Below are 13,499 nucleotides of genomic sequence, written 5' to 3'. Positions count from 1 at the left end.
TGTATATTTTGGAAATTGCTATTTTAAAAAGGTGGTAGAATCAAGAATTGAATTAAATAAAACCAGTGAAGTATCTCTCACAGAGTCTTGTTCTAGGACAGTTAGTGGACCTCAAAAGCTGGGCTGTGCATCACCCAGAAACTAGTTAGAAATCAAAATTCTCAGGCTGCCCCAGATCTTCTGAATCAGAAAAGCCCAACAATCTGTTCATCAACTCATTCAGGTGATTCTGTTTAATGCTAAAGTTTGGAACCACCAGACTAGAATCACCTATACCAGAATTACCTGGGGTGCTTGTTTAAAATTGCAGATTAAAGGGCCCTATCCCACACCAAAACCCCTGATGATGAAGCTCAGGAATCCATGAGTTCAGCAAGTTTTCCAGGTGATTCAATTTGTGGCTCATTGAACCAGCAGATAAATCCTTTGACTGGGTTGTGATGTAAAGGACGCGGTCTCCAACCCCCTTCTCCAAAGGTAGCTTCACAGGATGGGAAGAGCACTGTTTTCAGCCTTTCCTGACTTGGCTTTGAATTCCAGGTATGCCTCCTGCCACTTCTGTAAATCTTCAACCTGTTATGCAGACATTCTCAGCGTCATCTTCCTTATCTATAAGATGGGCATAATAATACCTAGTTTACTCCATTCTGAAAGGATTAAATAAGATGGGGCACATACTCTGCATTATGTCTCTTTGGCTTTAATGGACATCTCTTTTCTCTGCATCCTTCTTTTAAAGACGTCGTAGTCCATTCCTCTCATGGTGCCTGGTACTTTGCTCGGTAATACTTACTAAATAGACACAAGGTCCAATGCAGAATTTTGGGATTAGAGTCTTAATAGCTATGAGATCATGAGTGAATTATTTGACCTCTGTGCTTCGGTTTCCATATCTTTAAAATGGGGATAAAAATAGTATTTACCTTCTAGGCTTATAGTAGGGATTAACTGGGTTAATACAGGTAAAGCACTGAAAAACTATCTGGAACGCTGTCATTCTCAATTGTTATTAGAAGAGAAAAAATGTTTACACATATACTTTTTAAGCCTCGAAAAAATGTGATATATTTTTAGGTTTAACTCTTGAAAAAATGCGATATATTCAATAATTTTTCTGCAAGCATTTGACTGTAATGTCGCAGGCTCTGTGTGAAGCCTTGGGGACACATAGTCTCTGTTCTCACAGAGCACATAGAGGGAGAGTCAGACATTAATCACATAATCATGCAAATGAGTATGTAATGACAAAAATGAGAAACGGGTGTGGGTAGGAACGCACAAGCTTAACAGCTTGTTAGGCTGGGTCTGGGGAGCGAAGGGGAGGAAGAGGGAGCAAGGTAAGCGATGGGTGAGAGAAGGGGGCCAGATCCAGCAGAGCATCACGTGTTTTGGTGTATTTCCAGGAACAACAGACAGCCTTGCAGCATTTAAGCCAGAAGATGACATGTTCAGATACGTATTTCAGAAGGTCACTCTGGTTTTGTGGTGATGAGATTGGAGGAGGCCCAGAGAGAGTGCAGGGAAGACCAATTAGGAGGTTTTATTTTTTAATTCTATTTATAAAAATTTTATTGGGAGTAGAGTTGACTTACAGTGTTGTATTAGTTTTAGGTATACAACCAAAGTGAATCAGTTCTATAGATACATCTATCCATCCTTTATACCCATATGGGTTATTGCAGACTGTCGAGTAGATGTCCCTGTGCTAAACAATAGGTCTTTGTTAATTATCTCTTTTATATACAATAGTGTGTAAATGTTATTCCCACCCTCCTAATTTATTCCACCCCACCCCACCCCTATGGTTTCCCCCATAGTAGGAGGTTTTAACAATAGTCAAGATAGGGTGGTAGTTGAGAGTAGAATGGAAGCAGCAGAAATGGAGTTTGAGAACTTTGTAGGAGAGGAAGTGGGTTGACTCAGGGATGATTGGAAATGGGAGGCAAGGGAGGGAGGAATCTAGGGTGACGACTCTGATTCTGGCTGCACTAGGAAAGGACTGGATTGGAGAGAGAAGATGGAGTGGGGCACTGGGTATATTTAGTTTGACGTCGCTGAGAGAGATCTAGCTGGAGATAGGGGGCAATTGGAATATTGTCCTGGGGCTAAGTTTGAGTGCTGGGCCAGAGAAACAAATCAGGGCATCATAGGCTTAGGGATAGAAACTCTACCCAGGGAAGTGAATGAGATAACCTGAGAGAGAGAGTGTGGAGTGAGGCCTTGGGCCCCACCCTGCGGGACCCCTACCCTGGAGGAGCAGGGGGAAGGAAGAAGAGAAACCTGTGAACAAGGCTGATAATGGCAGCAGAGCCTGTGGAAATATTAACTTGTTAAAATTTATTTAACTGAAGTATACTTGAGTTATAATGTTGTTAGTTTCTGGTGTACAGAAAAGTGACTCAGTTTTACCTATTTTTCATATTTTTTCCCATTATGGTTTGTTACAAGATACTGAATATAGTTCCCTGTGCTGTACAGTAGGACCTTGTTTATCCATTCGATAGATACTAGTTTGCATTCTGCTAATTCCAAACTCCTAACCTAGTCCTCCCTTGTCCTCCCTCTCCCTTGGCAACCACAGGTCTGTTCTCCATGTCTGAGTCTGTTTCCGTTTTGGAGATAAGTTTTCGTCCCCTTTTAGATTCCACATATAAGTGATGCCATATAATATTGTCTTTCTCTTTCTGATTTTACTTGGTATGATAATCTCTAGGTCCATCCATGTTGCTACAAGTGGCATTCTTTTTTTTTTTTATGGCTGAGTAGTATTCTATTGTATATATATACCATATCCTTTTTTCATTTTTTTAAAGTTTTATTGATGTATAATTGATTTACAATATGTAATTTCTGCTATACAACAAAGTGGTTCTTTTACACATGTACATACATCCATTCTCTTTCCGATTCTTTCCCCATATAGGTTATCACAGAATATTGGGTAGAGTTCCCTGTACTATACAGCCGGTCCCTGTTGGCTAATTAGTCTATATACCTCAGTGTGCATATGCCAATCCCAAACTCCTAGTCCATCCCCCACCCCCACCAGTCCCCTTTGGTAATCATAAGTTTTTCAAAGTCTGTGAGTCTATTTCTGTTCTGCAAATAAATTCATTTGTATTCTTTTTGTAGATTCCACATGTAAGTGATGTATTCATCCTTCACTAACTTCACTTGGTATGATTTCTAGGTCCATCCATGCTGCTGGAAATGGCATGATTTTATTCTTTTTTATGGCTGAGTAATATTCTACTGTATATCTGTATCACGTCTTCTTTATCCAACCCTCTGTTGATAGACATTTAGGTTGCTTCCATGTTTTGGCTATTGCGAATAGTGCTGCTACAAACATAGGAGGGCGTGTGTCTTTTCCAGTTACAGTTCTGTCTGGATATATGCCCAGGATTGGGATTCCTGGATCAAATGACAACTCTATTTTTAGTTTTTATTCGAGGGAACTCCATACTGTTTTCCATGGTGGTTTAACCAGTTCACATTCCCACCAACAGTGTAGGAGGGTTCCCTTTTCTCCACACCCCCTCCAGCATTTAGTCTTCATAGACGTCTGAATGATGGCTATCCTGACCAGAGTGGGGAGTTACCTCATTGCAGTTTTGATTTGTAAGAAATAGTAATTTTTGTTTCCACTTTGAGTTTCCCCTTCGCTCCTGTTTTAAGCTAGTAGCTTAGTTTTATTATTCCTGGCTTGGGGGATCTTGGCAGGGCCTAAAATAAAATGATTCTGAAGTTAAAGTGTCTCTGCAGTTTTTGGTAAATGTCCAGAAGACTAAGAGAAACTGTGACACCGGGTGAGAGAGGCCTAAAGGCTCTTAAATTGTAAAGACCCTCACATGGTTTAGGTCTCAATCTTGGCAAAGGTCCCAGGGCCTTTCAGACACATCAGAGGCAGCAGAACCCCTGGGTCTGAAAGCTCTGGGTGGACCTGGGCAAGTGTATTTGGGAGGTGATGAGAAGTGATGGCCAGGTTCTCCCCTGTACAAGGGAGGGAGGCAGGAAGGGGGTATGATGGTGCCCAGATCTTTGTCCACCTCTAGGATGAGAAGCTCCAAAAATGATGCAGGTTAAATTTCTCACCAGGCTGGTGGGACAGTAGAAAAATATCTAGACTTTGACTGAAAAAATTGAATAAAATATGATATTTCTTGACAGTTCCATGATATGCCCTATTGGAATCTGAGACAAAGGGAGAAATGAATTACCAATAATATTGTCAAGCTCTACTTCTTTGATGATCTCGTTTCCAATGGAGATAACAACAGAATTGCCATGTTGTAAAATTTCTTTTGACCAAGTGGCAATCTTAAGTGAGTTTTTCTTAACTTGAATTAAAATTATAATTGATTCTCTCTTGGTATAAATGAAATATATTTAAAGTGTTACTACATCTGCTTTTCAATTTTTCAGTATTTTTCTAGCATGTTAATGTTCATGCAACAAACTAATCATTATAAATACATAACATCATGATGTAGAGGCATGTATTTTTTCTTTTGCCTCAAGCTCCAATCTGAATCAGCACAGCATTGGTCTTCATTTAAAATTTCGATATTTTGTTCAATGTGAGTTTTTTGCATTAATTGAATTTTTTAAATTTCTGCATTAAAATATTTACATATGGAGTTATTTATCTCTCCTTTAAATTTGGAGCCGAAGTGAGGAAGTCTGATGTCTCGCTCACCTCGCCCTACTCAGGCCCTATTTCTTGAACACCTAACTGTGGACTAAGAACCATTCCTCATACATGAAGAAGCAATCGTGTAAGAAGAAATCCCAGAGAGGGTAGTGTCATTAAAGGGGGGATTTCCAAAAGGGAGAGAATCAGAGTGTCAAATAGTGGATGCGAAGTCAACTAAGCCTGAAATACTTGTTGAATGACCTGCGGGTCATTGGCAGTTTAGTGTGAGGAGCCCAGGTAGGTGGATGGGGGTGAAATTGGGCTGAGATGGATTGAGGAGTGAGCTGCAAGCAGGGCAATTGAAACTTTGACCGTGGATGAATCTCCGAGGAAATTAGGCTCAAGATGAACAGAGGGATAGAGCAGAAGCTGGGGCGAGAAAAGAGTCTCACAGGGATTGTTGTATTATTACATGATGTAGTTTGTGAGGGAGAAGTTTAAAGTATAAGAAGTCAATAGTAGTGTAAGTTCCTGGGAAGAGCAGAAGGAGATGATGGGTAGAATCCTGATGGGGATGAAAGGATTGGCTTGAAACAGGAAGTGAAAAGTCTCCCCTATTGCAGCCGAGGGGAAAAAAGGGTCAATGGCCGATGTGGGTTTTTATGTTTGATAACAAATTGAGGAAGCTCCTTCCGAAGGCCTCAATTTTCCTTACTGAGAGGAAGACAAAGCCCTGAAAAGAAGCCTGTGATAACGGGACCCTGGACCTTGGCAGCAGGGAGTTGGGGGGGTTTGGGGGAGGGTGGGGGGGAGCTTTCAGAGTTATAATGAGGGCCTTGTGGTTGGTAGGGGGCACTCAGCAAAGCTCCTCTACATCTAGGTAAAGAATGATGGTAGAATTCCATTCTATGGAATTCTGTGCAGTTATAAAAAACATGAACAGTCTCTCTGGAATGCCATCATTGACTATACCTATAGGATATACTAAGTAAAAACACCAAGGTATAGTACATCTAGTAGAATGCCTTTTGTGTAAGAAAGAAGAAAAAGAAAATTATACTGTATAGTTACACTAGCGTGTATTTACATTAAGAAGCATGGGAAGATAGAAGCCACTAAGAAAAAAATAGCAGAGAAAGCAGGAGACAAGAAACAAGGTGAATGGGGACAGGTAGGAAAGGAGACTTTTTTTCATTTTTCCTTTTTGATTTTTGAATCCTCTGAATACCTTACCTGATAAAAAAATTAAAAATTAAAACATGAAGTTCTTATACAAACGGGTGTGTGTCATGACCTCGGGAGCTGTTGGCAAGTCAAGTTCAAGCTGTCAGTCACCCTGATGATGTTTTAAAAAGAAGTCCCTGTCAATAGGAGTGTTGCATTTCTGCCTCTTTCTGGAAAGGTGGTGCTGAAGAGCACCAGGGTTATAAGCAAAGGGAGTCCTTATTTCACTCTCAAAGCTGGTGCGTTCTTTTTTTCACTGCCTGGAATATACAGAGGTCACCCCAGGTTCTCCTCTGATGCTCTTTTCCTCATTTATTCCCTCTTGGTCAGCAAACTCCTTCCCTCCTCCAGCTTAAATTCACAAAACCACTCTTGTGGATTTGAGACCTGAAATCACAGTGGCCATATCAACATGATGTACCACTAGGGTCCCAACAGGAAACAGATGGCACATGCAAATTGGGAGAATTCCTGGAGGGTTGATTTACCAAGAGACTATTTCAGAGGTTTGGGGGTAAGAGAGCTTCCGGAGGAGGGGGGTAGAAAGAGTGGGGCGTTCACCAGCTTTATGTCCCAGGGGACAGTAGCAGCTCAAAGTGGCCTTGTTGGGGGTGAAAACAAACCCTAGATATGTAAATATCCAGACACCTGTCTCCTGCTCCTTCCTATCTCCTGCTTGGCTCTGCATTGGCCAATCTCAATCAAAAGCCAGAGGCGTGGCAGGCTGTGGGTGTGGTCCCTCAGATCCATCCCTGTGAGCCCAGGGCAGAGTGGGGGAGGTTGACTAGCAGAGCCGCATCTGGAGGGCAAACCAAGTATTATGTGACCAGCTGGTTCCGCTGATGTCCGACTCAACATTTCCCAAATCGGCCCCATGGTCTTTCCTTCCTTGACGTGCCCTTTCTATTGGGGCCCTTGGTTACCTTCGTTATGCTGCCTCCCTCCATCCTTCGGTAGCATCTCTGATGCTACCTCTCCTGCCCTGTGCGTGCGTGCACACACACACACACACACACACACTGTGAGTCTTCCTCTTCCACTGAACTTCAAACTCCTTGAGGCAGGACCCTTGAGCCTGAACTCGGCAAACATCTCATGAATAGAAACAACATCTAACATATTGGCCACTTCTTTTGGCTTGTCTCCTTTCATCTCTCAGGCACCTCTGTAAGGTGGATCCTATTATTATCACCCCCTTTCTACAGATTAATAAATCAGGCCTGAAAGAGGTTAAATAACCCCAGGTCACATTTTTATTTTTATTTTTAAGATTTATTGAAGTATAGTTAATTTACAAGATTGTGATGATGGCTCCTGTAAGGATCACATTTTTAAAAAAGACTCTGCATGGGAGTCCCCCCCTTTAAGCACTGTGACTGTCTCTGCCTTTCCACCCGTAGAGATGACATAAGTGTTTGGCTTGTAGACAAAAGGGAGTCAAAGATTGGTCCGACAGTACACTTCAGAGACAGAAAGGGTTGAACTTAGATCTTGACCTTGTGGAATTTCAATGGTGGAGAGGAAAATGAGGGCATAGCAGGCAAGGGCTCCGAGGAAGAACTGGGGGAAAAAAAAAAACTGTAGTTCATGGGCTTGCATAGAGGAGAACTTGACTAGATTGAGAGAAAGCAGAGAATAAATGTTCAGAACCAAAGGAATACGCTGGAGCAGGACAGAGGGAACCTAGATTTGAAGCAATGGCACAGCTGAGCCTCCCTGGCGAGGAAAATGAAAGTGGTGTTCTGGGAAGATTGATCTGCCATTTACAAAGGATGGATTGGAAATGGAGGATCACGTCCTGCTGGAGGGACCGGCTGGACAGCTGTGCTGATGGCCCATGGATGAATCAGTGAAGACCTGGACTGGAGGGAGGCAATGGAAAGGAGAAAGATTTCAGAGCAAAACCCATCCACAGCACTTGTCAGTGGATTGCTAGGCAGATGAAAGAGGCTTGGACTTCAGTGAAAATAACTTCCATGTCTAGCCTTTCCGGGCATCTTGCCATTGACCAGGGAGCTGGAGTTGGGTGGGAGAAAGGAGAAAATGTTTCATTTTGCACATCCTGAGTTTGACATGAGGGCTTGATAGACCTGTTAGTCACTCCCACTTTTGCCAATTTAGAGGTCTAGTCTTACTGTACCAAAGAAGAGGCAAGAGTTGTGGGTCATAGAGCAATTTTTCATTCTTATAGTTATGGCTTTCCAGATTTTTACCTTATAAGAAACTTTTGCTGCTTAACTTTTTGCCTTTTTGGATTTTCCTATTCATTTTCAGTACACATCTAGCCTCTGAGCACATCTTGTCCTGCTGTGCTGTGTGTGCTGGGGCGGGAAGCAGGGTAGAGCTTTGGGTATCATAACCCACCAGGGTATTGAAGCCCTGTGATTCAGGACTAACATACTGTGGCTCTAATTGATAATATTTTCTGCTTCACAGTAGCTGAGCTGAATTGCACAGACTTGGAGGGGTAAATGAAAACAAGTGTTTTATGGAACAACAGGCAAACCATTTAAATCTATAACTACTATGATTATGTTTCCTGCTTCCTTGTCTACAGTAGAATGTAAGTGGTGTCTATGAGCCATATTCTGCCACTTCCTTTTATGGTGGCAAATAACACTGCAAATGATACTATATCCTTGCTGTCGTTCATAGGAGGCTTAAAAGGCTGAGGCGACAAAACAGGAAAACTAAATCATTTATAAGGATGTAGGCAATGAGATTTTTCACCACCACTGCTACCCCACCAAATGCTGAAATATAAGCAAAGTTCATGGAAATCATAAAGACTGATTGTTGGTTTTTTTGTTTTTTGTTTTTTTGTTTTTTTCTGGTCACAGACACCAGATTGAAAGATTAACTTTTTTTTTTTTTTTACCAGAAAGAATGAATACTCCTCTGAATTGCCTATCAAGTTTTCCCACCCCCTAAGCTATATGGATGACCCCAAAGTTTAACCTTAAAAATCAGAATTATGTATAAGTGCCCCAAGAATTTGACGATGAAAATACTGAATTAACACTTTTTATTTTAAAATTTCGGGAACTATGTCTAGTCACTTAAGATGGAGCATGATAATGTGAGAAAAAAGGTATACATGTATTTGTAACTGGGTCACCATGCTGTATGTACAGTGGGGAAAAAAATGTATGGAGGAATTTAAAAAAATGAAAAAAGAAAAACAACCTTAATGCATAAATGTGCAAAATGTATAGATTAATTCAAAAAATGAAAGTTTTTTCCCCCCTTCTCAGAACCTGATCATGATATGTCTTGACTTTAAAAGCACAATTTTTAGAGATTAAAAAATTCAACTAAAAAATGTCAACCAAGAACAAAGACTTAAGTGTCTAGGCAGTTATCTGCAGAAACTTAACATTGTTGAGAATAGAACAGCAGCATAAATAAAGGACTTAAAAGATAGCTGGAAAAGTTTTCACTAACGGGTCATAAAAACAGGTAAAGAGGAAAGAACTACACGTTTGTCTGACAAATTTACACTGCAAAAGAGCCTTTATTCTTCTAAAATATAGTATACTAAATGTTCATAAATTGCCCTGCCTTGGGACTCAGTTGATTTGGTTAATTGTGCTGCTTTCTGCAGCAAAACTACTCAAATAAGAAGGCTTTGTTGTGGTTTTCTTGTGGTTGTTCTAGCATAATTTATGCTCACACCCTCCTTCATGTGCACAAGTGTCCAAATATAGACAAGATGTGGTCATCTGCACCTTGTCCAGGAGCAATATGCATTCAAAAAACACACCCAGAGCTCTGGATCTAATTCATTTAACAATGATTAATTTGTGTACTACTTCCCTCCTATGTGCCAAGAATGATATTTGAGATACAAAGATGAAGATACCACCCCTGCCCATATGGAACTTGCTGAATACAATGAGGAAAAGTGCCCTTAGAATGATAAGGGAAAGTTCAAGAAACATGCTCTTTCCTGAGTAACGACAATACATTTGTCAACCGAACATGTTACTGGGTTAGCCAGAGCAATATAATAATAATGGGCACCTTGTTCTCTTGCTTAGAAAGTGAGGGGCTCTGGTACTTCACTCTTAAAGATTTTTGAGATTTGGGATTTTTCTGTTTTGGGGGATCGGGGGAAATCCTTGAGTACATTGTTGCCCAATTGCCTAAATTCAGATTCTGGCTCCATCACATCATCGCTGAATGATCTAGAGCTCTTAATGTGCTTCCTTTTATTCCTCAGTGTCTTCATCTATAAAAAAAGAGTAAATCAACTACAATGCTTTTTTAAAAAGTGTATAGTTGATGTATAATGTTGGGTCAATTTCTGCTGTATAGAAAATTGACCCAGTCCTACATATATACATATACATATATATGTGTATATATACATTCTTTTTCTCATTATCTTCCATCCTGTTTTATCCCAAGAGATTGGATAAAGTTCCCTGTGCTCTACAGCAGGACCTCATTGCTTATCCATTCTAAATGTAATAGTTTACATCTACTGACCCCAAACTCCCAGTCCATCCACTCCCTCCCCCCTCCCCTTGGCAACTGGAAGTCTGTTCTCTATGTCTTTGAGTCTGTTTCTGTTTTGTAGAGAGGTTCTTTTGTGCTGTATGTTAGATTCCATATATATACTTCAGTTTTTTTAAATGAAGGTGATATAGTGCCTACTTCAGAGGATTGTTATCAGGAATGAAGGTGTTCATGCATCCAAGGCCTGAGAACAATGCTGGCACACACAGTAAACACTTCTTAGCTGTATTTAAACACACACACACACACACACACACACACACATTCAATATTCCTCCATTGTTGTGGGGCAGGGGGAGTTAAGAGTCACTGCTGTGAAGATGAAAAAAAACTGTTGGTTCCCATGGTGTGACGGGAGCAGTGGTCCTTTGGGCTGAACTAGAGGCTGAAAACGTCCCTAAAGCAGAAAGGAGAATGTGTTCTTACCATTTTGTTAAGAAGATGAAAATGAACAAGGGTAGGTAGCTCTTGTAAAAGATGCTAAATTCTCTTTAATAAGAGCTGGCTGACAAAGACCACAGGGAACCGGAATACTTCCCAAATTGAAGATGGATACTCAGCAGAAGGTGACCTACAGGGGCACGTTTTTAATGCTGACAAATCTGTTTTGTTTTAAAAGCAGATTCATTTTAGAATGCTTCCATAGTCTCATTTTCTTCAGGCTATTTTTAGTATTTTCTCCACAAGTCTCAGGATGGTAGCACCCACAGTTGTCCAAGAATCGCCTCTGTATAGAATTGACTATTGGCTTACACCTTGACTTAAAACAATTTTTCACCCGCTGAAAGGAAATAGAGCATCTTGAAAGATAGGCTGATTCCAGGCCTGTGGCAGGAAATTAAGAGGAGTCTGGGACATCTTGCTGTGCGAAAAAGCAAGGAAGCTATCAAGAACTAATGGGTCAGGTCAGAAAGACACGAAAACCAGCGAGAGGAAGATATTGGTAAAGGAATGAAAAGAAAAAAGGAAAAAGGGAGAGAGGGAGTAAACATAGCAAAATCTTGACAATTATTTAATCTGAGCGATGGGTATATGGGACTCATTTTACTCTTATTGGTTTGAATTTTTCATTATAAAATAAACATTGACATAATTGAGGCCTTTAATGCAAAGCAGTACATATGCATTCTCAATAAAATTAGATAACACAGACAGAATTATCAATGCTTTTTATTTAATCCATCACTCAACTACAGCGCTACTAATAAATTGTTGTGATGCTTTCCTGACATTCTTTGCTACATATGTATGTTTTTAAAAACTAATTTCTTCTTCAGTTTCTCATATCTTCTATGGCCTAAAAGCACCGCTTTGATTATACTGCTACCCTGCTTTCTAATGCATTATGGCTTTCCATGCTTACTGAATAAAGTTTGAGCAAATTCAAGGACTTCCAACATTCTCTGAAGAATTCTTTCTATGATCTTGTTTGCAGAGACCCCTATGCTCTAGCCACTTCAGATCTCCTATGTTTGAATTCAGATTGGTTTCTGTATAAATGTCATAATTTCTCATTTGAAAGAGCACTCAAGATCTCTAACATTTTGGGATTTCAAAGTATAAGTCTCTTGATACAACTAGCAACTTGTCCCAGCGCAGAGTCTAATTTTTGGAAAAAAAGCCAAGTTGTTACATAAGCATTTTGCTGAGATCCATGAAGAGAAGTCAAGAGAATGCATCTCTGCCTCTAAGAGATGGCTTTAAAAACTAAAAAAGGGGGAGAGACTCTGCTTCCACCAGTCACAATACTTCTGCAATATTTGTTTCTGCTCTGGTGGTGGTGAAAGCAGCAATAGTATGCTTGTTTTGCAGAGTTCAGGGAGTGTGAGGTTCCCCAAAAGTCCTAGGCATCCCATTCTTCTGGAACTGGGAGTTTTGTTCCTATGAATAAGCTTGTCCCTTGTTCAGTTATGCTGCATTCACTTTACCTCTGTAACTGTGAGAGGTTATAGTTTTGGTCACATACACACACACAAAACCTCCATATTTCTAAACTTCAACACTTCTGATATGTTAATTTTGTTTGTTTGTTTTTTGTTTTTTTGCTTTTTAGGGCTGCACCTGCAGCATATAGAAGTTTCTAGGCTAGTGGTCAAATCAGAGCTACAGCTGCCAGCCTACACCACAGCCGCAGCAATGCAGGATCTGAGTTGTGTCTGTGACCTACACTACAGCTCGCGGCAATGCCCTCTCCTTAACCCAGTGAGCGACACCAGGGATTGAACCTGCATTCTCGTGGATACTATTCAGGTTTGTTACCACTAAGCCACAACAGTGGGAACTCCTGTGTATGTTAATTATCTTGTGTAGGGTTTTCCTTTTTTTTTTTTTTTTTTTTTTGTCTTTTTGTCTTTTTGCCATTTTTGGGGCCGCTCCCGTGGCATATGGAGGTTCCCAGGCTAGGGGTCCAATTGGAGCTGTAGCCACCGGCCTACACCAGAGCCACAGCAACAAGGGATCCGAGCCGCGTCTGTAACCTATACCACAGCTCACAGCAATGCCGGGCTGAGCAAGGGCAGGGATCGAACCCGCAACCTCATGGTTCCTAGTCGGATTTGTTAACCACTGAGCCACGACGGAGACTCCGGTTTTTCTTTTTTTAAAACTGGAAAGATTCTTACTTGAGATAGGCAAATATTGTCTCGTTTTTTTTTTTTTTTTTAACCAAATCTCTAAAAAATCAGATTTTTTTTGACTTTTGATTTATTTTTAGCTGGCACATTTATGGATGAGTAGAACTAGAATCCAAATGAAAATCTACTACATTCTTCTGTTTTCTACTGCACGTACTTTGAATCAAAACGTATGACATCCCTCAAAGATTACTTTGAAAAATAGAATATTTGCCCCTTCATATGAGTTAAAGGATGGAGAAAAAGAGGGGTGGGTTGTTATGTTTTCCCCAAAATCTAAGAAAGCCCATCCTGGTAAAATTTCCTTGTAGAGCCTTAGTCAGTAGAGAGACTGGGAAACCCTTATTTTTATATATTTTTTCAGTAACTTAATGACTAATCTAAAACATATTTCAAGCAATGCTGTTGAAAATGGCACAGATCCATCTCCCTGCATTAGTAGGGAGTAGATGACTTTAACTCCTCCAGATATAAAATTCTGAAAG

At 40.5% G+C, this 13,499-nt stretch overlaps 1 protein-coding gene across 3 annotated transcripts in view; it reads left to right on the top strand.

The window, feature by feature from the left end:
* Window positions 1-444: 444 nt before the first annotated feature.
* MAGI3 (membrane associated guanylate kinase, WW and PDZ domain containing 3) overlaps window positions 445-13,499 on the top strand; it is a 266,980-nt gene continuing 253,925 nt past the window's right edge. For all 3 annotated transcript variants that reach the window (XM_085023516.1, XM_085023515.1, XM_085023519.1), the window contains exon 1: window positions 445-540. The gene's annotated coding sequence lies outside the window, so the exon portion shown is untranslated. The remainder of the gene's footprint in view (window positions 541-13,499) is intronic.

This window comes from Sus scrofa, chromosome 4, assembly GCF_054392235.1.
Source record: "Sus scrofa isolate SSC_HxYL_T2T_F1_AM1 chromosome 4, Sscrofa_HxYL_maternal_Yorkshire_Landrace_v2.0, whole genome shotgun sequence".
Taxonomy (NCBI): Eukaryota; Metazoa; Chordata; class Mammalia; order Artiodactyla; family Suidae; genus Sus; species Sus scrofa.
The sequence above is the reverse complement of the archived record's forward strand: the minus strand, read 5'-3'. Positions and strand labels throughout refer to the sequence as shown.